Source organism: Hyperolius riggenbachi, chromosome 9 (genome assembly GCF_040937935.1).
Source record: "Hyperolius riggenbachi isolate aHypRig1 chromosome 9, aHypRig1.pri, whole genome shotgun sequence".
NCBI classification, from domain to species: domain Eukaryota; kingdom Metazoa; phylum Chordata; class Amphibia; order Anura; family Hyperoliidae; genus Hyperolius; species Hyperolius riggenbachi.
This window is the reverse complement of record NC_090654.1, coordinates 189,404,036-189,427,897: the sequence shown is the minus strand read 5'-3', so window position 1 is coordinate 189,427,897 and position 23,862 is coordinate 189,404,036. Positions and strand designations below refer to the sequence as shown.

Genomic DNA, 23,862 nt, shown 5'->3' with positions numbered 1-23,862 from the left:
ACCACTGCATACCTGTTCAGTGAACCCGCCACTGCATACCTGTTCTGTGAACCCACCACTGCATACCTGTTCAGTGAACCCACCACTGCATACCTGTTCAGTGAACCCACCACTGCATACCTGTTCAGTGAACCTGCCACTGCATACCTGTTCTGTGAACCCACCACTGCATACCTGTTCAGTGAACCCACCACTGCATACCGGTGCTGTGAACCCACCACTGCATACCTGTGCTGTGAACCCACCACTGCATACCTGTTCAGTGAACCCACCACTGAATACCTGTGCTGTGAACCCACCACTGCATACCTGTTCTGTGAACCCACTACTGCATACCTGTTCTGTGAACCCGCCACTGCATACCTGTTGTGTTCAGTGAACCCGCCACTGCATACCTGTTCTGTTCAGTGGACCCGCCACTGTATACCTGTTTAGTGACCCCGCCACTGCATACCTGTTGTGTTCAGTGAACCTGCCACTGCATACCTGTTCTGTGAACCCGCCACTGTATACCTGTTCTGTTCAGTGAACCCGCCACTGCATACCTGTTCTGTTCAGTGGACCCGCCACTGTATACCTGTTCAGTGAACCCACCACTGCATACCTGTGCTGTGAACCCACCACTGCATACCTGTTCTGTGAACTCACCACTGCATACCTGTTCAGTGAACCCACCACTGCATACCTGTTGTGTTCAGTGAACCCGCCACTGCATACCTGTTCTGTTCAGTGGACCCGCCACTGTATACCTGTTTAGTGACCCCGCCACTGCATACCTGTTCTGTTCAGTGAACCCGCCACTGTATACCTGTTCAGTGAACCCGCCACTGCATACCTGTTGTGTTCAGTGAACCCGCCACTGTATACCTGTACTGTTTAGTGAACCCGCCACTGCATACCTGTTGTGTTCAGTGAACCTGCCACTGCATACCTGTTCTGTGAACCCGCCACTGCATACCTGTTGTGTTCAGTGAACCCGCCACTGCATACCTGTTCTGTTCAGTGGACCCGCCACTGTATACCTGTTTAGTGAACCCGCCACTGCATACCTGTTGTGTTCAGTGAACCTGCCACTGCATACCTGTTCTGTGAACCCGCCACTGTATACCTGTTCTGTTCAGTGAACCCACTGCATCAGTGCGCATACCTGTGCAGTTAAGTGAACCCACCTACCTACGTGAGTGCACGCAGTGTGATATACCACTCCGTGCATACCCGATATGGACAAAACAGGTAGAGGAAGAGGTAGTGCCAGAGCCAGAGGAAGGCAACCCGGCAGGTCTGCGCGAGGTCGTGTAAATGTAATTTCGTGTGGACCTGGCCCACAGTACAGTGCTCGGAAGAAGGCACGTCCCATCACGTCCCAAGATTGTCAGGACGTGGTTGAGTATTTAGCGACACAGAACACCTCATCTTGCTCAGCCACCAGCGCTACTACTAGCACCACTTCCGCTGCATTTGACACTTCGCAAGAATTATTTAGTGGTGAAATCACTGATGCACAGCCATTGTTGTTACAGCCAGATGAATTTTCACCAGCTCATATGTCTGCATTACGCGGCAACACTATGGATGTAACGTGTAAGGAGGATGAAGGACCTACTGATGGTGCATGTTTGGATTTTTCTGAGTCAAGCGAAGCTGGGCAGGATGACTACGATGATGACGATGATAGGGATCCTCTGTATGTTCCCAATAGAGGAGATGAATAGGGGGACAGTTCAGAGGGGGAGTCAGAGAGTAGTAGGAGGAGAGAAGTTGCTGAAATAAGCTGGGGCAGCTCTTCGTCAGAAACAGCTGGTGGCAGAGTCCGGCACCATGTATCGCCACCTATGTACAGCCAGCCAACTTGCCCTTCAGCATCAGCTGCTGAGGTCCCCATAGTGCCCACATCCCAGGGTGGCTCAGCGGTGTGGAAATTTTTTAATGTGTGTGCCTCAGATCGGACCAAAGCCATCTGTTCGCTCTGCCAACAAAAATTGAGCCGTGGAAAGGCCAACACTCACGTAGGGACAAGTGCCTTACGAAGGCACCTGGAGAAAAGGCACAAACAGCAATGGGATGGCCACCTGAGCAAAAGCAGCAGCAGCACACAAAAGCAAAGCCACCCTCCTTCTCCTCTTCCTCCTCCATCAGGTGCATTATCTGCTTCTGCCGCTTTCTCCCTTCCACCTTCACAGGCACCCTCCTCCACTCCGCCTCTGCCCTTGAGCGGTTCCTGCTCCTCTGCCCACAGCAGCAGTCAGGTGTCCGTGAAGGAAATGTTTGAGCGGAAGAAGCCAATTTCGGCCAGTCACCCCCTTGCCCGGCGTCTGACAGCTGGCGTGGCGGAACTGTTAGCTCGGCAGCTGTTACCATACCGGCTGGTGGACTCTGAAGCCTTCCGTAAATTTGTGGCCATCGGAACACCGCAGTGGAAGATGCCAGGCCGCACTTATTTTTCGAGAAAGGCCATACCCCAACTGCACCGTGAAGTTGAGAGGCAAGTGGTGTCATCTCTTGCGAAGAGCGTTGGGTCAAGGGTACACCTGACCACGGATGCCTGGTCTGCCAAGCACGGGCAGGGCCGCTACATTACGTACACAGCCCATTGGGTGAACCTGGTGGTGAACGATGGCAAGCAGGGCGCAGCGGACCAAATTGTGACACCTCCACGGCTTGCAGGCAGGCCTCCTGCCACCTCCTCTCCTCCTGCTACATGCTCTTCGCTGTCCTCCTCCTCCTTGGCTGAGTGGCAGTTCTCCTCTCCAGCTACACAGCCCCAGCTCCGCAGGGCCTATGCTGCATGCCAGGTAAGACGGTGTCACGCCATCTTAGACATGTCTTGTCTCGAAGCGGAGAGTCACACTGGAGCAGCTCTCCTGGCTGCTCTTAAGAAACAGGTGGATGAGTGGCTGACCCCGCACCACCTGGAGATAGGCAACGTGGTGTGCGACAACGGCAGCAATATGCTTGCCGCTTTGCATATGGGGAAGCTGACACACATACCCTGCATGGCACATGTCATGAATCTAGTGGTTCAAAGATTTGTGGCAAAGTACCCTGGCTTAGCGAATGTTCTGAAGCAGGCCAGGAAGTTCTGTGGGCATTTGAGGCGGTCTTACACAGCCATGGCACGCTTTGCGGAAATTCAGCGCAAAAACAACATGCCGGTGAGACGCCTCATTTGCGATAGCCCGACTCGCTGGAACTCGACCCTGCTCATGTTCTCCCGCCTGCTAGAACAGAAGAAAGCCGTGACCCACTACCTCTACAACTACAGTAGAATGAAACAGTCTGGGAAGATGGGGATGTTCTGGCCCGACAACTGGACACTGATGAAAAATGCATGCAGGCTCATGCGGCCGTTTGAGGAGGTGACCAACCTGGTGAGCCGCAGTGAGGGCACCATCAGCGACTTAATTCCCTACGCTTACTTCTTGGAGCATGCTGTGCGTAGAGTGGCGGATGAAGCTGTGAATGAGCGTGACCAGGAACCGTTACGGCAGGAACAGGCATGGGACCAATTTTCATCAGACCCAGCTGTTTCCTCAACACCTGCGGCAGCACAGAGGGGGGAGGAGGAGGAAGAAGAGAAGTCGTGTGCAGAAGACGAGTCAGACTCAGAGGATGATGAGCAAGGTGTTTCTTTGGGGGAGGAGGAGGAGGAGGAGGAGGAGGGGACAGCGGCAGGAGAACAACCGCAGCAGGCGTCGCAAGGGGCTTGTGCTGCTCAACCTTCCCGTGGTATTGTTCGCGGCTGGGGGGAGGAGGTTGACTTACGTGACGTCACTGAGGAAGAGCAAGAGGAGATGGAGGGTACTGGATCCGACTTTGTGCAGATGTCGTCTTTTATGCTGTCCTGCCTGTTGAGGGACCCCCGTATAAAACACCTCAAGGGGAATGAGCTGTACTGGGTGGCCACACTACTAGACCCTCGGTACAGGCACAAAGTGGCGGACCTGTTACCAACTCACCGGAAGGTGGAAAGGATGCAGCACATGCAGAACCAGCTGTCAACTATGCTTTACAATGCCTTTAAGGGTGATGTGACAGCACAACGCCAGCAAGGTACCACTGCCACTAATCCTCCTCCCGTGTCCATGCAGTCAAAGACAGGACGCTCCAGCGATCTCATGGTGATGTCGGACATGCGGACGTTCTTTAGTCCAACGCCTCGCCGTAGCCCTTCCGGATCCACCCTCCACCAACGCCTGGAACGGCAGGTAGCCGACTACCTGGCCTTAAGTGTGGATGTAGACACTGCTGTGAACAGCGATGAGGAACCCTTGAACTACTGGGTGCGCAGGCTTGACCTGTGGCCAGAGCTGTCCCAATTTGCCATCCAACTTCTCTCCTGCCCTGCCGCAAGCGTCCTGTCAGAAAGGACCTTCAGCGCAGCTGGAGGCATTGTCACAGAGAAGAGAAGTCGCCTAAGTCACAAAAGTGTTAAGTACCTCACCTTTATCAAAATGAATGAGGCATGGATCCCGGAGGGCTGCTGCCCACCCCAAGACTAAGTCAGTCCCCGCACACACAGCATCTCTGCCTGCACGCCGTGTGACTGGCTGCCTGGCCTGCCCCAAGAAGACTAAGTCGCTCCCAGTCCCTCCACACAGCATGTCTGCCTGCAGGCCGCTTGACTACCTTCTCCGCCACCACCAACAGGGTCCAGGACTCCATGCGGATTGCTGAATTTTTTAGGCCGCTGCTAGCAGCGGCCGCTGTAATAATTTTTCTGGCGCATGTACATGACTGCCTAATTTTTCTGGCTGCACTGCGGGCAGCTGCAACAACAAAAGAAAAGGCATGTACATGCGCCCATTCCCCTTCGTGATCATTACCTTGCCGTGGTGAAGGGGCTTGCGTATCACAATGAAGCAATGACCGACGCCTAGATGAGTGTCTCGGGGGGCACACAAAAGATAATAAGGTCGTTGCTTCATTGTGGTCAGACCAAATTTGATCAGCTGGACAGTCACTGTTCTGTCATTCAGCTACATCAGCCAGGCGACCATATGGGCTGTAAAGCCACCAAAACCTGCACTCTCGCCATGGTGCGCACCAGTCCAGCACGGCCGTCACTACACAAACAGCTGTTTGCGGTGCGTTACACGGTGAGTTTGGTGTGTCAGTGTGAAGCAGTACCTTAATTACACTACCTGATTGATGTATACACATGCAAGATGTTTTAAAGCACTTTAGGCCTGTCATTTAGCATTCAATGTGATTTCTGCCCTTAAAACGCTGCTTTGCGTCAAATCCAGATTTTTCCCAGGGACTTTTGGCATGTATCCCACTCCGCCATGCCCCCCTCCAGGTGTTAGACCCCTTGAAACATCTTTTCCATCACTTTTGTGGCCAGCATAATTATTTTTTTTTCAAAGTTCGCATCCCCATTGAAGTCTATTGCGGTTCGCGAACTTTAACGCGAACCGAACCTTCCGCGGAAGGTTCGGCCCAACTCTACTTAAGACTGTGAGATTACCATACCAAGTCATTAATTTGACTACAAAAGCATGTTATATGGTTACTTATTTTACTATGCCACATTTTAGGTGTATTTTATTATGCATCTACTGTACTTGCAGCCATATAAATATTATAAACACATAAATGCTCATAGCCAAAAGCATGTGATGGATCCCACTACTGTAAAATAACAAAAAGCCCAGTTCCATAATATGAAATCTCCAATCCCTATCTTGAAAAGGATTTAGAAAAATACAAGAATACTGACATTTTTCCCTTAGCAGGTATTCTTGTTTCTGAACAGAGCGGTATAAAATGTTTATGACTACGAAAAACAATTGTAGGTATAAAATTTAGAGGAGTGACACTCAATTATTTAAGCACAGCAGGAGGCAAAGGAAAAAGAGGTCAGTTAGCGTTCCCGCGTTTTCCGTTGATCTGGGATTCACGTAAAGAAAGAACAAATGCTAGAAATGTGTTTGAAGTGGAAGAGAAATCGGAGGATGATGTACGGTGTAGAATGGATTTCCAATGCAATGAGGGAATAAAATTAAGTTTGTTCAACATCAGCAATTACATAATGATTATAACACAAAAAACAGCTGGCAGTACCTGTTTTCCACACTGATGTTAGATCAACAGAGACATACTGCTACCCATAATCATTAAATCGAGCAGCTCGGTAGTGTTCACAGCGATGACAGCTTTGATGATGAACGTAAAGCAGCCATGCAATATCGTTATTACATGCAGTATTTTTTGTTAATTTGCGTACATTTGTTAGTGGCTATCAAAAATATACTATAAATATTTGCCAAGTTGCTGCAAATTTCTAAGCAATGCCTCATATGGGTTATCACTTCTTGCTCTGAGACCACAGTATGTTTAACCACAGCAGGGGTGTCAAACTCAATAACATAAGGGGCCAAATTATATAACAGATTAAGTTGCAGACCAATTTGTTTATTAAGATTTAACATTGATTGAACAGTCTCAAACTATGTTACATAGCTATAGAGACAGTGGGGGGCCTGCTCCTGCCTCTTCTGCAGAGTAGCGCACTTTAGAATTTACCTGCTCCAGTGCTACTTTGGGCCTCCTTTGACTTTCCTGACAGCCTTATGTTGTATGCTGCATACCTCAATGCGTGTCAGGTGATTGGAAGCGTGAGGTATGGAAGTGTTTTACCAGTTATCAGGCAGGGTTTGGACCCCAGGATGGGGCCTCATGATAATTTCTTTGTGGAGTTGTCCCATGGGTTATTGCTGTACAATAGCTTAAACTCACAATATTTCAGTCAGAAACAATGTCACCTGTGTGCTACTCTGGATTGTAAGAGTGTGCTGCTACAATACTGGACTTTGGAAGCTCTCGAGGGCTACACAAAATGGTAAGGTGGGCCACATTCGGCTGCTGGCCTTGAGTTTGTCTCCTGTGTACTAGAGTTTAAAATCTCTCCAGATGAATTATCTGCCAATAAAGTTCACTTGTGACCTCTCCCTACACCCAAAGTGGACTCTCCCTTTCCACAGCACCCACAGTGACCTCTTCAAGCACCCATAGTGACCTCCCCAAGCACCCCCAGTGACATCCCCCAGACCCATAGTGATATCCCCCTCTCCCAGAACCCAGTGACCTTCTCCAGTACACACAGTGGCTTTTCCCTCCCCCAAAAACCAAAGTGACCTCACACAGCATCCATAGTTACCTCGCTCTCTCCCAACACTAACAGGTACCTCTCTACAAGCATCCATAGTTACCGCCCCCTCCCTCAGCACCCACAGTGACCTCTCCCTCCTTTAGCACCCACACTGACCTTTCCCAGCACCCATAGTGACCTATCGCTCCATCAGTAGCCAGTGTGACCTCTCCCAGCACCCATAGTGACCTCTCCCTCCTGCAGCACCCCCAGTGACCTCTTCCAGCACCCATAGTGACCTTTCCCTCTCCCAGCACCCATAGTGACCACTCCAGCCCCCAGCACCCATAGTGAGCTCTCCCAGCATCCATAGTTACCTCTCTCCCCCCCTGCATTCACAGCAGTGATGCTCTACAATATGCCAAAGTTGTGATTTTGATCCGGATTTGAAATCACCTTACGAATTTGGCCCGGAATTTACCTGTGATTGCCTCTAAAATCTGGAATTACGGTCCGTGATTTGCGATTGAAAGCCCACCAAAACGCGCCGAATTTAGTGGTTAATAGCAAAGCCCCCTTACATGGTAGAAACAACAAATTTGCTAGATATGTTAAGAAAAATAGTGAGAACAAGAGGAAAAATGTTTTCAAAAAGACCTTATAGTTTTTGAGAAAATCAATTTGAACATTTAAAAGGAAAAATATATACATTTAAATGCAGTTAGTTAATGAAGCAAAACCCGCCGACTTTAGTGGTTAAAGAAGTCATCAGGCCATTCTAAGCAAAATAAGTGCTACTTACCCAGGGCTTCGTCCAGCCCCAAGCTCCCAAGCATGTCCCTTGCTGCAGCTCCGCTGGCAGCCTTTCACCGCCGCTGCCTCCCAGTCCACGGCGATGACGTCAGGTTGACCTGGAGCATACTGCGCAGGCGCAGTAGTTCTGCACCTGCGCAGTATGCTCCAGTCCACGTGGTGGTGATTGACAGCGCCGCTTGCGCATACGCAGTACAGGCCAACCTCCAGGTCGGCCTGACGTCATCGCCAGGGACCGCGAGGCAGCGGTGGTGAACGACTGATGGCGGAGCTGCAGCGAGGGACATGTTGGGAGCTTGGGGCTGGACGAAGCCCCGGGTAAGTAGCACTTATTTTGCTTAGAATGGCCCGATGATTCCTTTAATAGCAAAGCCTCTTTACATTCTATAAACACAAAATTTGCAGGATATGTTAAAAAAAAACTGTGGGAAAATATTTATTTTCCTATTTTTAAAATGTTTTATTTATTTATTTGTTTATTTTTATGTTCATAAGGTGGGAAATTAAAAAAAAGATGTGAGGTCCCCACTACAGAGCATATTTAACCCCTTGTGCTTCATGCAGGCTGGAATAGCCAGAATGTGGAGCCCCAGCTGACTGGGGCTTTGCACCCTGAGCTATACCAGCCTCATCCTGCATGGTCCATGGTATGGAGGGGGGGGGGGGGGGTAAGGGGAGGCCAAGACTTCCCCTCCCCCATGGAGCCCTTGTCCAATCCATGGACAAGGGGCTCTTCCCCACCTCCGGTTCATCTCAGGTTGACTTTATAGATGTTTTCCTTTCTTATCTCAAAAATCTGGAAGGTATGTACTACCACTGCCCAACAGGGATACCACTAGGTTACCATTTCTGGGGCAGGGTCAGGGAGGAAACTATAGGGGCACAGGAGGGCCACTGGCAGGGAGGGGTTAGTTTGGGCCAAGAGGGGGAGACCATAAAAGTTTGCTATGGGGCCCAGTGAATTTGAATAATGCCCGCCTTTCCAATGCAAGTTACAACCTAGTACTCCTAACTGGCCTGGTTTATTAAATTTATTTTCGTGGTGACACCCGTCATGTCCCATGGCCTCATATGTTGCTGCTGCTGACACACTCTGCTCCTCCTGCTGCTGCATTTTCCCTACTGCAGACTGTGTTCCCACCACCAGGGTCAACGGATGGCGGATGCATATAATTTTTGGGCAGCATTGTCATGCTGTGGTACCACCAATGAGGTACCATGCCTTTATGTGCTGCTGCTGAGTCCTTAGTCCTCCTGCTGCTGCCACTGATGTTGTATTTAACTACAAAAGTCTGTGTTCCCACTGCCAGGGTCCACTGATACTTACAATTTGTTAGCACATTTTTCGTGCTGTGGTGCCACCAGTGAGGTGCCATGCCTTTCTGTGCTGCTGCTGAGTCCTTAGTCCTCCTCCTCCTCCTCCTGTGCTGCCGCTGATGTATTTAGCTACTAAAGTCTGTTTACCCACCAACAGGGTCCACGTATGCTACAATTTTTGGGCTGATTTATCGTGCTGTGGTACTACCAGTGAGGTGCCATACTCTTCTTCTGTGCTGCCGCAGAGTACTGCAGAGTACTGCTTAGTCCTCCTGCTGATGCCTCTGATGTCATATTTAACGACAGCAGTCTGTATATTCCCACCGACAGGGTCCACGGACAACACTGCTGCCATGTCATTTATTGCTATCGCTGCAAAAAAAAAAAAAAAACAAACAAAAAACCTCTCTGGGTGTTTTTGTGGTGTCGTCCACTCATCTTCCTCCAGTGGTATCGCTGCCAGGTGCCATCTGGACTCTTCATCCTGCCTGCATGGTTGTAGAAGTGTATTTCCATGTTTAAAACCAATTATATTACCAATTAATAGCCGCATTTAAAGTGTTAATTTAACTTTAAAATTGATTTTCTCAAAAACTAAAAGTTCTTTTTGAATTTTTTTTTTGCTTTAAGTTGTAGCCACTTCTCACGCTTATAACCCATGTAATTTTGGGAATTGTAGCATGTATGGGGGCTTTGCTATTAACGTGAAAGGTAAATCCGAATCACGACCCGTGATCACAGATTGAAATGGTAAGTAACGGCTAAAATCTGACTCGAATTCAGTCTGTTTCAAATCCAGGTCACAATCACAACTTATCCGGATTTTGGGACCTCCGTGGCCAGATTTATTCGAATCTGTGATCGGGGGTATCTAAGCAACACTACTCCAATACTGTCCATCCTTGCAAATCTTTAGTAAAGTAGGCACATAAACTATGGTGTATAGGCTATAAAATGTGGAATATGGCTCACAAGGCAATTGGATTGAAAATTTGTTTACCGAGCATCAAGTGGAAATGACACTGAATGTGTGGCTGGCACTTAACCAATCACATTGTTTTATGTCAGCATTGAGGCACAGTGAATTGCAAGAGGCAGCCTGCCTCATCATTTATTGTTAATGTAATTTGTGCTGGCCTGTCATATCAAATTTACATGTTTCAGAAGCACTGTATTAAAGCGAGCCGTGCAGCCAAAGTATCAGCATGATGTGGCTGGGTAATAGATACCGCAATAAGCACCCAGGACAGTTAGATGGCATTGGATATGATTTAATACATGCAAGCGTGATGACATTATCAAGTAAATTCATGATCATTGTATTTTCATTATACGCAGCAAATTTATGAAGAGGCACAAAAAGGCTTGAAAGATCACCCTGCAAGTAAAATTTTTTGGCCATCTCTAACGTTAAAAGAGGGCTACAGCATGTATTATACAACCACATTCACAAAGAAATTGGGGCACTGTGTAAAATGTAAATAAAACATAGCAGTTTTAATTTGGATATCATTTAAACTCTTCGTTTAATTAAAAATATTACAAAGACATTGCATCAGATGTTGGAAAAATGTTAGAAACATATGCTCATTTAGGATTCCATGCCAGCAACATGTCTCACAAAGGGGGCAACAAAAGAAAAAAGTTAAGCAACACTGAGGCCCCTTTTACACTTGCCTTGCAAGTGTCTTGCGTTACCCTGTTTTGCAGCATGATAAAGTAATGGCAATACAAGACAATGGGACCTAGCATACTTACTGTGTCATGCCGGAAGTGCGCGATTGGCTACAGACCTACCCCAAAGTCGTTACCTTCGGACTTTCGTGGCAATGCAGCTGCGGTGGAAGTCATGTAAGGAAATAAGTAATGTGGGAATTTTAAAATTTTTGGTGGCACATATGGTGGTGCACAGGACGTGAATATGGCAGGAAAACCCGGGAATTCCAGTGACGCACTTCCTGCATGGAGTACCTCACTTGGTGTAGGGCGGAAATGGGTGTACAGGGGGCGGAGCTCTGCATAGGACCTTGTCGACACACTCTACCGCAGGGTCATATAAATGAAGTTTTTCTGTTGTGGTGCGATGCAATGGGGCCGGAGCATCACACTACAAAGGCATTGGCCTGGTGTAAAACAGGCCTCAAAGGAGACATCTAGTGCAGCATCTCAGAAGTAACTACATTAATTAACAGGTTATTAACCTGTTGAATTCGATGGACGTATGTCTTTTTTGAACCCAAATAACTATGTAACTATGTAACATGACTGGGTATAGAGCATCCCAGAAAAGTCTCTAAGAAGTTGAAGGGATCCTTAAAGAGACTAACAAAATGTTCAGCCTGATTTCTTCTATCCTATAAGTTCCTATACCTGTTCTAATGTGGTCTGTATTACTGCAGCCTTTCCTAGTTGCACAGTGGCTGTATTATCTCTGTTAAATAATCTAATCTTCTTTCCTTTGTCAGCTTTGTCAGCTCAGGCAGGAATGTGCTGCTCTGCTGTGATAGGAGGAAGTTATACACACCCTCTCCACGCCCCCTCCAGGCTCTGTATGAGTCACAGATTGAGCTTCTCTCAGTCTATAACATGCTGGTTAGCAGCCATGTTTTTTGTTTGTAAACACTACCTAAAACTGGCAATTACAAGCCAGGATTGCAGCAGGAAGTGGCAGAAACAGCAAAGAGGGGCCCAGGAGAACATTATGAATAGAATGGTATGCTTTTTATTGTAAGAATTTTACAGATTCTCTTTAAGCCTACGAAAAATAATCAGTTTAAGTCACCTGGGGCTTCTACCAGCCCCCCTGCAGCTGTCCCATGCCCTCGCAGTCACTCTCAGATGCTCCTGTTCCCCGCCACCAGCTACTTTTAATTTTTGGCCGACAAGCTTACTGCGCCTGCGTCTCTTACGCGTTCCTGTCAGAAATAGCGCCCTGCGCAGGCACAGGACACTATTGCACTTATGATATAATGTAGAGCAGTGCTTGTTTAGTTTAAAATGGTGGTATTTGGAGGCGTGTATCAAAAAAGGGCGCCTGGAAAAAAGGGCGCGGGGTGTAGCCGAAATTGTAAGTTTGAATGCAAAACCATATTTTTCGTTTAAGATGTTATAAACGATAATGTAGTGCTACATAGGTTAAATAAACGGAAATGAAATGGCAAAATACCGTCTATAACAGAAAACGAATTCTGAAATAAACGTCAAATAGCGTCTATAAGAAAAACGATATTTACACATGTATTAAGCATAGTAATAGAATGGTAGACTTTACAGGTATTTTACTGCAATTATACCTAACTTTAGGGTCACAGATATCTCTCCTTATCCCTAACACCTAGAACCCTCTTTGTGTAAATACACATAATGTAATAAATTGTATATATTACATATATTGTACTGTAACTATAGCTAACCTTACTCTCATACAGAGCCCTCCCTGTACCTATCCCTAACCCCTAGACCCCCCTGGTGGTGCCTAAACCTAAGACCCCCCTGGTGGTGCCTAAACCTAAACCCCCCCCCCCCTGGTGGTGCCTAAACCTAAGACCCCCCTGGTGGTGCCTAAACCTAAGACCCCCCTGGTGGTGCCTAAAACTATCCACCTCCCTGGTGGTGCCTAAACCTAACCACCCCCCTGGTGGTGTATATTGCACTGTAACTATACCTAACCCTCCCTGTACCTATCCCTAACCCCTTGATCCCCCTGGTGTTGCCTAAACCTAAGAACCCCCTGGTGGTGCCTAAACCAAAGACCCCCCCCCCCTGGTGGTGCCTAAACCTAAAAACCCCTGGTGGTGCCTAAACCTAAGACCCCCCTGGTGGTGCCTAAAATTATCCACCCCCCTGGTGGTGTATATTGCACTGTAACTATACCTAACCCTCCCTGTACCTATCCCTAACCCCTAGACCCCCCTGGTGGTGCCTAAACCTAAGACCCCCCTGGTGGTGCCTAAACCTAAGACTCCCCTGGTGGTGCCTAAACCTAAGACATCCCCTGGTGGTGCCTAAACCTAAGACCCCCCCCCCTGGTGGTGCCTAAACCTAAGACCCCCCTGGTGGTGCCTAAACCTAAGACCCCCCTGGTGGTGCCTAAACCTAAGACTCCCCTGGTGGTGCCTAAACCTAAGACTCCCCTGGTGGTGCCTAAACCTAAGACCCCCCCTGGTGGTGCCTAAACCTAAGACCCCCCCTGGTGGTGCCTAAACCTAATACCCCCCCCTTGGTGGTGCCTTAACCTAAGACCCCCCCTGGTGGTGCCTAAACCTAAGACTCCCCCGGTGGTGCCTAAACCTAAGACCCCCCTGGTGGTGCCTAAACCTAAGACCCCCCTGGTGGTGCCTAAACCTAAGACCCCCTGGTGGTGCCTAAACCTAAGACCCCCCTGGTGTTGCCTAAACCTAAGACCCCCCTGGTGGTGCCTAAATCTAAGACCCCCCTGGTGGTGCCTAAACCTAACACCCCCCCCTGGTGGTGCCTAAACCTAAGACCAGGGGTCGAGTGGGGCGTGGACGCGGGGGGGCGGCGTCCACTTACTATTTCCCGAGGGTGGACGCCGTCCCCCCTGGCATTTGTGGAGGGGAGCAGCGGAGTGGAAGGAGAGCTGTGAGCAGCGGTGGGGAAGGGTGGACATCTCCCCCCCCCTCCCTCACCTTGTGGCACTCCTTCCCTCGCTCTCCCCTCCGGAAGTAATGTGCGGGCAGCCGGCAGCGGGCGGGACTTACCTCTCCTCGTTCCGGCGCCGGATCTGCGTGCCGCTGCTCTGGTCTGGACCAAACCAGACTTGCGGCACGCAATCCGGTGTTCCGACGAGGAGGAGAGGTAAGTTCTGCCCGCTGCCGGCTGCCCGCACATTACTTCAGGAGGGGAGAGCGAGGGAAGGAGAGCCCCAAGGTGAGGGAGGGGGGGAGGGAAATGTCCGCCCTTCCCCACCGCTGCTCACAGCTCTCCTTCCACTGTGCTGCTCCCCACCTGCTGGGGGACATCTGACTACCTATTCTGGGGACATATACCCCTGACTACATATACTGGGCACATATACCCCCTGACTACATATACTGGGCACATATACCCCCATAGCAAAGAAATGAACAGCGCTACTTAAAAACAGATGAGTGCTTACCTGCAAAAGAGTGCAAGCCCCACTTATGGGATAAAATACACACTGAGCATACACATGACCTGTCTACCACTTGGAGGATGTTGGTTTTCTATAACTGCTTGCATGCAACTTGTTAAGTACTTGTCCCTCCCACTGTCGAAGAAGTCTTTCCTCCATGGGAGGGGACCTAACACTAACTAAATCCTACCTATGCATATGCATAGCCTGGGCGCGCTACCAAGTAAAATTGAAAATTGCGCAAAAAAGTGTGATCAGCGCATCACCAGGCCGCCTCTGAATGGCCTCTGCTCAGAGATGCGCGGAGCCCCCCCAGAAACTACAAACGCACCTTGAACCCAAACAGAGGCTCTGCATATACACCAAAGGCAAAACTGTTTAGTGGGAGCAGCTGACCAGAAATAAATTAAAACATAGCAAAGAAATGAACAGCGCTACTTCCACTGCGCTGCTCCCCGCCTGCTGGGGGACATCTGACTACCTATTCTGGGGACATATACCCCCAGGCTACATATACTGGACACATATACCCCTGGCTACATATACTGGACACATATACCTCTGGCTACATATACTGGGCACATATACCCCCTGACTACATATACTGGGCACATATACCCCCTGACTACATATACTGGGCACATATACCCCCTGACTACATATACTGGGCACATATACCCTCTGGCTACATATACTGGGCACATATACCCCCTGGCTACATATACTGGGCACATATACCCCCTGGCTACATATACTGGGCACATATACCCCCTGGCTACATACACTGAGCACCTATACCCCCTGGCTACATACACTGTGCACATATACCCCCTGGCTACATATACTGGGCACATATACCACCTGGCTACATATACTGGGCACATATACCACCTGGCTACATGTACTGGGCACATATACCCCCTGGCTACATGTACTGAGCACATATACCCCCTGGCTACAAATACTGGGCACATATACCCCCTGACTACATATACTGGGCACATATACCCCTGGCTACATATACTGGGCACATATACCCCTGACTACATATACTGGGCACATATACCCCTGACTACATATACTGGGCACATATACCCCTGCCTACATATACTGGGCACATATACCCCTGCCTACATATACTGGGGACATATACACCTGCCTGCCTACAAATACTGGGCACATACACCCCTGACTACATATACTGGGCACATATACCCCCTGACTACATATACTGGGCACATATACACCTGCCTACATATACTGTGGCACATATACCCCTGGCTACATATACTGGGGCACGTATACCCCTGGCTACATATACTGGGGACACATACTCCCTGGCTACATATACTGGGGACACATACCCCTGGCTACATATACTGGGCACATATACACCTGCCTACATATACTGGGGCACATATACCCCTGCCTACATATACTGGGGCACATATACCCCTGCCTACATATACTGGGCACATATACCCCCTGACTACATATACTGGGCACATATACCCCCTGACTACATATACTGGGCACATATACCCCCTGACTACATATACTGGGCACATATACCCTCTGGCTACATATACTGGGCACATATACCCCCTGGCTACATATACTGGGCACATATACCCCCTGGCTACATACACTGAGCACCTATACCCCCTGGCTACATACACTGTGCACATATACCCCCTGGCTACATATACTGGGCACATATACCACCTGGCTACATATACTGGGCACATATACCACCTGGCTACATGTACTGGGCACATATACTCCCTGGCTACATGTACTGAGCACATATACCCCCTGGCTACAAATACTGGGCACATATACCCCCTGACTACATATACTGGGCACATATACCCCTGGCTACATATACTGGGCACATATACCCCTGACTACATATACTGGGCACATATACCCCTGACTACATATACTGGGCACATATACCCCTGCCTACATATACTGGGCACATATACCCCTGCCTACATATACTGGGGACATATACACCTGCCCTGCCTACAAATACTGGGCACATACACCCCTGACTACATATACTGGGCACATATACCCCCTGACTACATATACTGGGCACATATACACCTGCCTACATATACTGTGGCACATATACCCCTGGCTACATATACTGGGGCACATATACCCCTGGCTACATATACTGGGGACACATACTCCCTGGCTACATATACTGGGGACACATACCCCTGGCTACATATACTGGGCACATATACACCTGCCTACATATACTGGGGCACATATACCCCTGCCTACATATACTGGGGCACATATACCCCTGCCTACATATACTGGGACATATACCCCTGGCTACATATACTGGGCACGTATACCCCTGGCTACATATACTGGGGACATATACCTCTGGCTACATATACTGGGACTACTATACTCATGGCTACTTATACTGGGGACACCTATAGACCTGGCTACCTATGCGATATTTTAGTAACTATAATCAACGCAATATAAGTGTAAAAACAAAGTTAATACCAAAAGCGATGTATTTCTAATACAATCAGGCTAAGAAACGGTATTTAAGCATTATACATATGAAAACGAATTTTAAATGATAAAAGAAGTGTAAACGAAAATTTGGTTGTTATAGTTTTGTAAGCGAAATTTTAAAACAAAAAAAAATACGTAAAACTCATAAGCGAAATTTAAAAACGAAAAAATAAGTATAACACAAAGTCAAAACGAACTTGTAAACGATATTTGTTATAAACCTTATTCTGTAAACGAAAATGTAACGATTGTGGGATATCTCCGTGTTCAGCGCACAAAGATGTGCGCTGACACTGCGGAGGTCCTCCACAAGCGTGTCAAGATTAGAGTTGGGCCGAACGGTTCGCCGGCGAACGTGGTTCGCGCGAACGTAGGTGGTTCGCGTGCGGGTACCGCACGCGAACCTTTTGCGGAAGAAGTTCGGTTCGCCCCATAATGCACTGAGGGTCAACTTTGACCCTCTACATCACAGTCAGCAGGCCCAGTGTAGCCAATTAGGCTACACTAGCCCCTGGAGCCCCACCCCCCCTTATATAAGGCAGGCAGCGGCGGCCATTACGGCCACTCGTGTGCCTGCATTAGTGAGAGTAGGGCGAGCTGCTGCAGTCTCTCATATAGGGAAAGATTAGTTAGGCTTAACTTCTTCCTGGCTGCATACCTGTTCTGTTCAGCGAGCCCTCAGCCCACTGCATACCTGTACTGTGATCCTGCCACTGCATACCTGTACTGTGATCCTGCCACTGCATACCTGTTCAGTGATCCTGCCACTGCATACCTATTCTGTTCAGTGAGCCCTCAGCCCACTGCATACCTGTACTGTGATCCTGCCACTCCATACCTGTTCAGTGATCCTGCCACTGCATACCTGTTCTGTTCAGTGAGCCCTCAGCCCACTGCATACCTGTACTGTGATCCTGCCACTGCATACCTGTTCAGTGATCCTGCCACTGCATACCTGTTCAGTGATCCTGCCACTGCATACCTGTTCAGTGATCCTGCCACTGCATACCTGTTCTGTTCAGTGAGCCCTCAGCCCACTGCATACCTGTACTGTGATCCTGCCACTCCATACCTGTTCAGTGATCCTGCCACTCCATACCTGTTCTGTTCAGTGAGCCCTCAGCCCACTGCATACCTGTACTGTGATCCTGCCACTCCATACCTGTTCAGTGATCCTGCCACTGCATACCTGTTCAGTGATCCTGCCACTGCATACCTGTTCTGTGAACCCGCCACTGTATACCTGTTCTGTTCAGTGGACCCGCCACTGTATACCTGTTCTGTGAACCCGCCACTGTATACCTGTTCTGTTCAGTGGACCCGCCACTGTATACCTGTTCTGTTCAGTGGACCCGCCACTGTATACCTGTTCTGTTCAGTGGACCCGCCACTGTATACCTGTTCTGTTCAGTGGACCCGCCACTGTATACCTGTTCTGTTCAGTGGACCCGCCACTGCATACCTGTTCTGTGAACCCGCCACTGTATACCTGTTCTGTTCAGTGGACCCGCCACTGTATACCTGTTCTGTGAACCCGCCACTGTATACCTGTTCTGTTCAGTGGACCCGCCACTGTATACCTGTTCTGTTCAGTGGACCCGCCACTGTATACCTGTTCTGTTCAGTGGACCCGCCACTGCATACCTGTTCTGTGAACCCGCCACTGTATACCTGTTCTGTTCAGTGGACCCGCCACTGTATACCTGTTCTGTGAACCCGCCACTGTATACCTGTTCTGTTCAGTGGACCCGCCACTGTATACCTGTTCTGTTCAGTGGACCCGCCACTGTATACCTGTTCTGTTCAGTGGACCCGCCACTGTATACCTGTTCTGTGAACCCGCCACTGTATACCTGTTCTGTTCAGTGGACCCGCCACTGTATACCTGTTTAGTGAACACGCCACTGCATACCTATTGTGTTCAGTGATCCTGCCACTGCATACCTGTTCTGTGAACCCGCCACTGTATACCTGTTCTGTTCAGTGAACCCACCGCATCAGTGCGCATACCTGTGCAGTTAAGTGAACCCACCTACCTACGTGAGTGCACGCAGTGTGATATACCACTCCGTGCATACCCAATATGGACAAAACAGGTAGAGGAAGAGGAAGAGGTAGTGGCAGAGGCAGAGGAAGGCCACCCGGCAGGTCTGCGCGAGGTCGTGTAAATGTAATTTCGTGTGGACCTGGCCCACAGTACAGTGCTCGGAAGAAGGCACGTCCCATCACCTCCCAAGATTGTCAGGACGTGGTTGAGTATTTAGCGACACAGAACACCTCATCTTGCTCAGCCACCAGCGCTACTACTAGCACCACTTCCGCTGCATTTGACACTTCGCAAGAATTATTTAGTGGTGAAATCACTGATGCACAGCCATTGTTGTTACAGCCAGATGAATTTTCACCAGCTAATATGTCTGAGTTACGCGGCAACACTATGGATGTAACGTGTCAGGAGGATGAAGGACCTACTGATGGTGCAAGTTTGGATTTGTCTGAGGCAAGCGAAGCTGGGCAGGATGACTACGATGATGACGGTAATAGGGATCCTCTGTATGTTCCCAATAGAGGAGATGAAGAGGGGGACAGTTCAGAGGGGGAGTCAGAGAGTAGTAGGAGGAGAGAAGTTGCTGAAAGAAGCTGGGGCAGCTCTTCGTCAGAAACAGCTGGTGGCAGAGTCCGGCACCATGTATCGCCACCTATGTACAGCCAGCCAACTTGCCCTTCAGCATCAGCTGCTGAGGTCCCCATAGTGCCCACATCCCAGGGTGGCTCAGCGGTGTGGAAATTTTTTAATGTGTGTGCCTCAGATCGGACCAAAGCCATCTGTTCGCTCTGCCAACAAAAATTGAGCCGTGGAAAGGCCAACACTCACGTAGGGACAAGTGCCTTACGAAGGCACCTGGAGAAAAGGCACAAACAGCAATGGGATGGCCACCTGAGCAAAAGCAGCAGCAGCACACAAAAGAAAAGTCACCCTCCTTCTCCTCTTCCTCCTTCAGGTGCATCATCTGCTTCTGCCGCTTTCTCCTTTGCACCTTCACAGGCACCCTCCTCCACTCCGCCTCTGCCCTTGAGCGGTTCCTGCTCCTCTGCCCACAGCAGCAGTCAGGTGTCCGTGAAGGAAATGTTTGAGCGGAAGAAGCCACTTTTGGCCAGTCACCCCCTTGCCCGGCGTCTGACAGCTGGCGTGGCGGAACTGTTAGCTCGCCAGCTGTTACCATACCGGCTGGTGGACTCTGAGGCCTTCCGTAAATTTGTGGCCATCGGAACACCGCAGTGGAAGATGCCAGGCCGCACTTATTTTTCGAGAAAGGCCATACCCCAACTGCACCGTGAAGTTGAGAGGCAAGTGGTGTCATCTCTTGCGAAGAGCGTTGGGTCAAGGGTACACCTGACCACGGATGGCTGGTCTGCCAAGCACGGGCAGGGCCGCTACATTACCTACACAGTCCATTGGGTGAACCTGGTGGTGAACGATGGCAAGCAGAAAGCGGCGGACCAAATTGTGACACCTCCACGGCTTGCAGGCAGGCCTCCTGCCACCTCCTCTCCTCCTGCTACATGCTCTTCGCTGTCCTCCTCCTCCTCCTTGGCTGAGTGGCAGTTCTCCTCTCCAGCTACACAGCCCCAGCTCCGCAGGGCCTATGCTGCATGCCAGGTACGACGGTGTCACGCCATCTTAGACATGGCTTGTCTCAAAGCGGAGAGTCACACTGGAGCAGCTCTCCTGGCTGCTCTTAAGAAACAGGTGGATGAGTGGCTGACCCCGCACCACCTGGAGATAGGCAACATGGTGTGCGACAACGGCAGCAATCTGCTTGCCGCTTTGCATATGGGGAAGCTGACACACATACCCTGCATGGCACATGTCATGAATCTAGTGGTTCAAAGATTTGTGGCAAAGTACCCTGGCTTAGCGGATGTCCTGAAGCAGGCCAGGAAGTTCTGTGGGCATTTGAGGCGCTCTTACACAGCCATGGCACGATTTGCAGAAATTCAGCGTAAAAACAACATGCCGGTGAGACGCCTCATTTGCGATAGCCCCACTCGCTGGAACTCGACCCTGCTCATGTTCTCCCGCCTGCTAGAACAGAAGAAAGCCGTCACCCAGTACCTCTACAACTGGAGTAGAACGAAACAGTCTGGGAAGATGGGGATGTTCTGGCCCGACAACTGGACACTGATGAAAAATGCATGCAGGCTCATGCGGCCGTTTGAGGAGGTGACCAACCTGGTGAGCCGCAGTGAGGGCACCATCAGCGACTTAATTCCCTACGCGTACTTCTTGGAGCGTGCTGTGCGTAGAGTGGCGGATGAAGCTGCGAATGAGCGTGACCAGGAACCGTTACGGCAGGAACAGGCATGGGACCAATTTTCATCAGACCCAGCTGTTTCCTCAACACCTGCGGCAGCACAGAGGGGGGAGGAGGAGGAAGAAGAGAGGTCGTGTGCAGAAGACGAGTCAGACTCAGAGGATGATGAGCAAGGTGTTTCTTTGGGGGAGGAGGAGGAGGAGGAGGAGGGGACAGCGGCAGGAGAACAACCGCAGCAGGCGTTGCAGGGGGCTTGTGCTGCTCAACCTTCCCGTGGTATTGTTCGCGGCTGGGGGGAGGAGGTTGACTTACCTGACGTCACTGAGGAAGAGCAAGAGGAGATGGAGGGTACTGGATCCGACTTTGTGCAGATGTCGTCTTTTATGCTGTCCTGCCTGTTGAGGGACCGCTGTATTAAAAACCTCAAGGGGAATGAGCTGTACTGGGTGGCCACACTACTAGACCCTCGGTACAGGCACAAAGTGGCGTACCTGTTACCAACTCACCGGAAGGTGGAAAGGATGCAGCATATGCAGAACCAGCTGTCAACTATGCTTTACAATGCCTTTAAGGGTGATGTGACGGCACAACGCCAGCAAGGTACCACTGCCACTAATCCTCCTCCCGTGTCCACGCAGTCAAAGACAGGACGCTCCAGCGATCTCATGGTGATGTCGGACATGCGGACGTTCTTTAGTCCAACGCCTCGCCGTAGCCCTTCCGGATCCACCCTCCACCAACGCCTCGACCGGCAGGTAGCCGACTACCTGGCCTTAAGTGTGGATGTAGACACTGCTGTGAACAGCGATGAGGAACCCTTGAACTACTGGGTGCGCAGGCTTGACCTGTGGCCAGAGCTGTCCCAATTTGCCATCCAACTTCTCTCCTGCCCTGCCGCAAGCGTCCTCTCAGAAAGGACCTTCAGCGCAGCTGGAGGCATTGTCACAGAGAAGAGAAGTCGCCTAAGTCACAAAAGTGTTAAGTACCTCACCTTTATCAAAATGAATGAGGCATGGATCCCGGAGGGCTGCTGCCCGCCCCAAGACTAAGTCAGTCCCCGCACACACAGCATCTCTGCCTGCACGCCGTGTGACTGGCTGCCTGGCCTGCCCCAAAAAGACTAAGTCGCTCCCAGTCCCTCCACACAGCATGTCTGCCTGCAGGCCGCTTCACTACCTTCTCCGCCACCACCAACAGGGTCCGGGACTCCAGGCGGATTGCTGAATTTTTTAGGCCGCTGCTAGCAGCGGCCGCTGTAATAATTTTTATGGTGCGTGTACATGACTGCCTAATTTTTCTGGCTGCACTGAGGGCAGCTGCAACAACAAAAGAAAAGGCATGTACATGCGCCCATTCCCCTTCGTGATCATTACCTTGCCGTGGTGAAGGGGCTTGCGTATCACAATGAAGCAATGACCGGCGCCTAGATGAGTGTCTCGGGGGGCACACAAAAGATAATAAGGTCGTTGCTTCATTGTGGTCAGACCAAATTTGATCAGCTGGACAGTCACTGTTCTGTCATTCAGCTACATCAGCCAGGCCGACCATATGGGCTGTAAAGCCACAAAAACCTGCACTCTCGCCATGGTGCGCACCAGTCCAGCACGGCCGTCACTAGTACAAACAGCTGTTTGCGGTGCGTTACACGGTGAGTTTGGTGTGTCAGTGTGAAGCAGTACCTTAATTACACTACCTGATTGATGTATACACATGCAAGATGTTTTAAAGCACTTTAGGCCTGTCATTTAGCATTCAATGTGATTTCTGCCCTTAAAACGCTGCTTTGCGTCAAATCCAGATTTTTCCCGGGGACTTTTGGCGTGTATCCCACTCCGCCATGCCCCCCTCCAGGTGTTAGACCCCTTGAAACATCTTTTCCATCACTTTTGTGGCCAGCATAATTATTTTTTTTTTTCAAAGTTCGCATCCCCATTGAAGTCTATTGCGGTTCGCGAACTTTAACGCGAACCGAACGTTCCGCGAAAGTTCGCGAACCCGGTTCGCGAACCTAAAATCGGAGGTTCGGCCCAACTCTAGTCAAGATACTAGAACCCAGCTTTTGGTGCAAGCACCAGTAGAGGGAAATTCCTGTCGGCAGAGGGCGCTGGGGAGCGCAGAGGAACCAATCCCCTGCACCTCCACAAATGCCAGACAGGAATTGCACGAAGTGCAGAACGCAGTCGCAAGAGAAGCGATTGCGAATGAGAACGAGCAAAGGGACAGGTTGTATGTGTGTGCGCCAATCTAGTCGCCACCCCGCGACCGCGCACACACAACAGCAGGTGCGAAACAGAAACGCAACCGCCAAGAACGGCGATTGCCAGAAGTGACACAAGGCAGATCAGAACAGAATACGAGGATAGCAAAGGCACAGCAAATCATACAATGAGAAGATACGGAAAATAATAAACGCTAGCTAACCGCGAACACCGCACTCATTCGCAACAGTGCACGCGGTTATGCGCGGTCTCCACGTGGTAAGCACAATAGAGACAAGCACGCCTAACTAACCATCAATAGACAAACACGAAACAAAGAACGTGAACGCTTGCTTAACGGTTACCTCATCGAGCCTACAGCAAGCGCCCGTATCAGACAAGACAGACAAACGAGAAATAGGAACTAGGCAGAAAGGATCCACCGCTCTTCCGCCAGAGCAA

General features: G+C 49.9%; 1 long non-coding RNA gene across 4 annotated transcripts in view; it reads right to left on the bottom strand.

Moving 5' to 3' along the window:
- The window catches only part of LOC137532850 (uncharacterized), a 290,222-nt gene that overhangs the window by 195,670 nt on the left and 70,690 nt on the right, over positions 1-23,862 (bottom strand). The window contains exon 3 of one of the 4 annotated variants that reach the window (XR_011024031.1): positions 9,622-9,708. The exons of the other annotated variants lie outside the window; for them this stretch is intronic. This is a non-coding gene — a long non-coding RNA (uncharacterized lncRNA). Of the gene's footprint in view, positions 1-9,621; positions 9,709-23,862 lie in introns of those variants that run through there. 4 annotated transcript variants of the gene reach the window in all.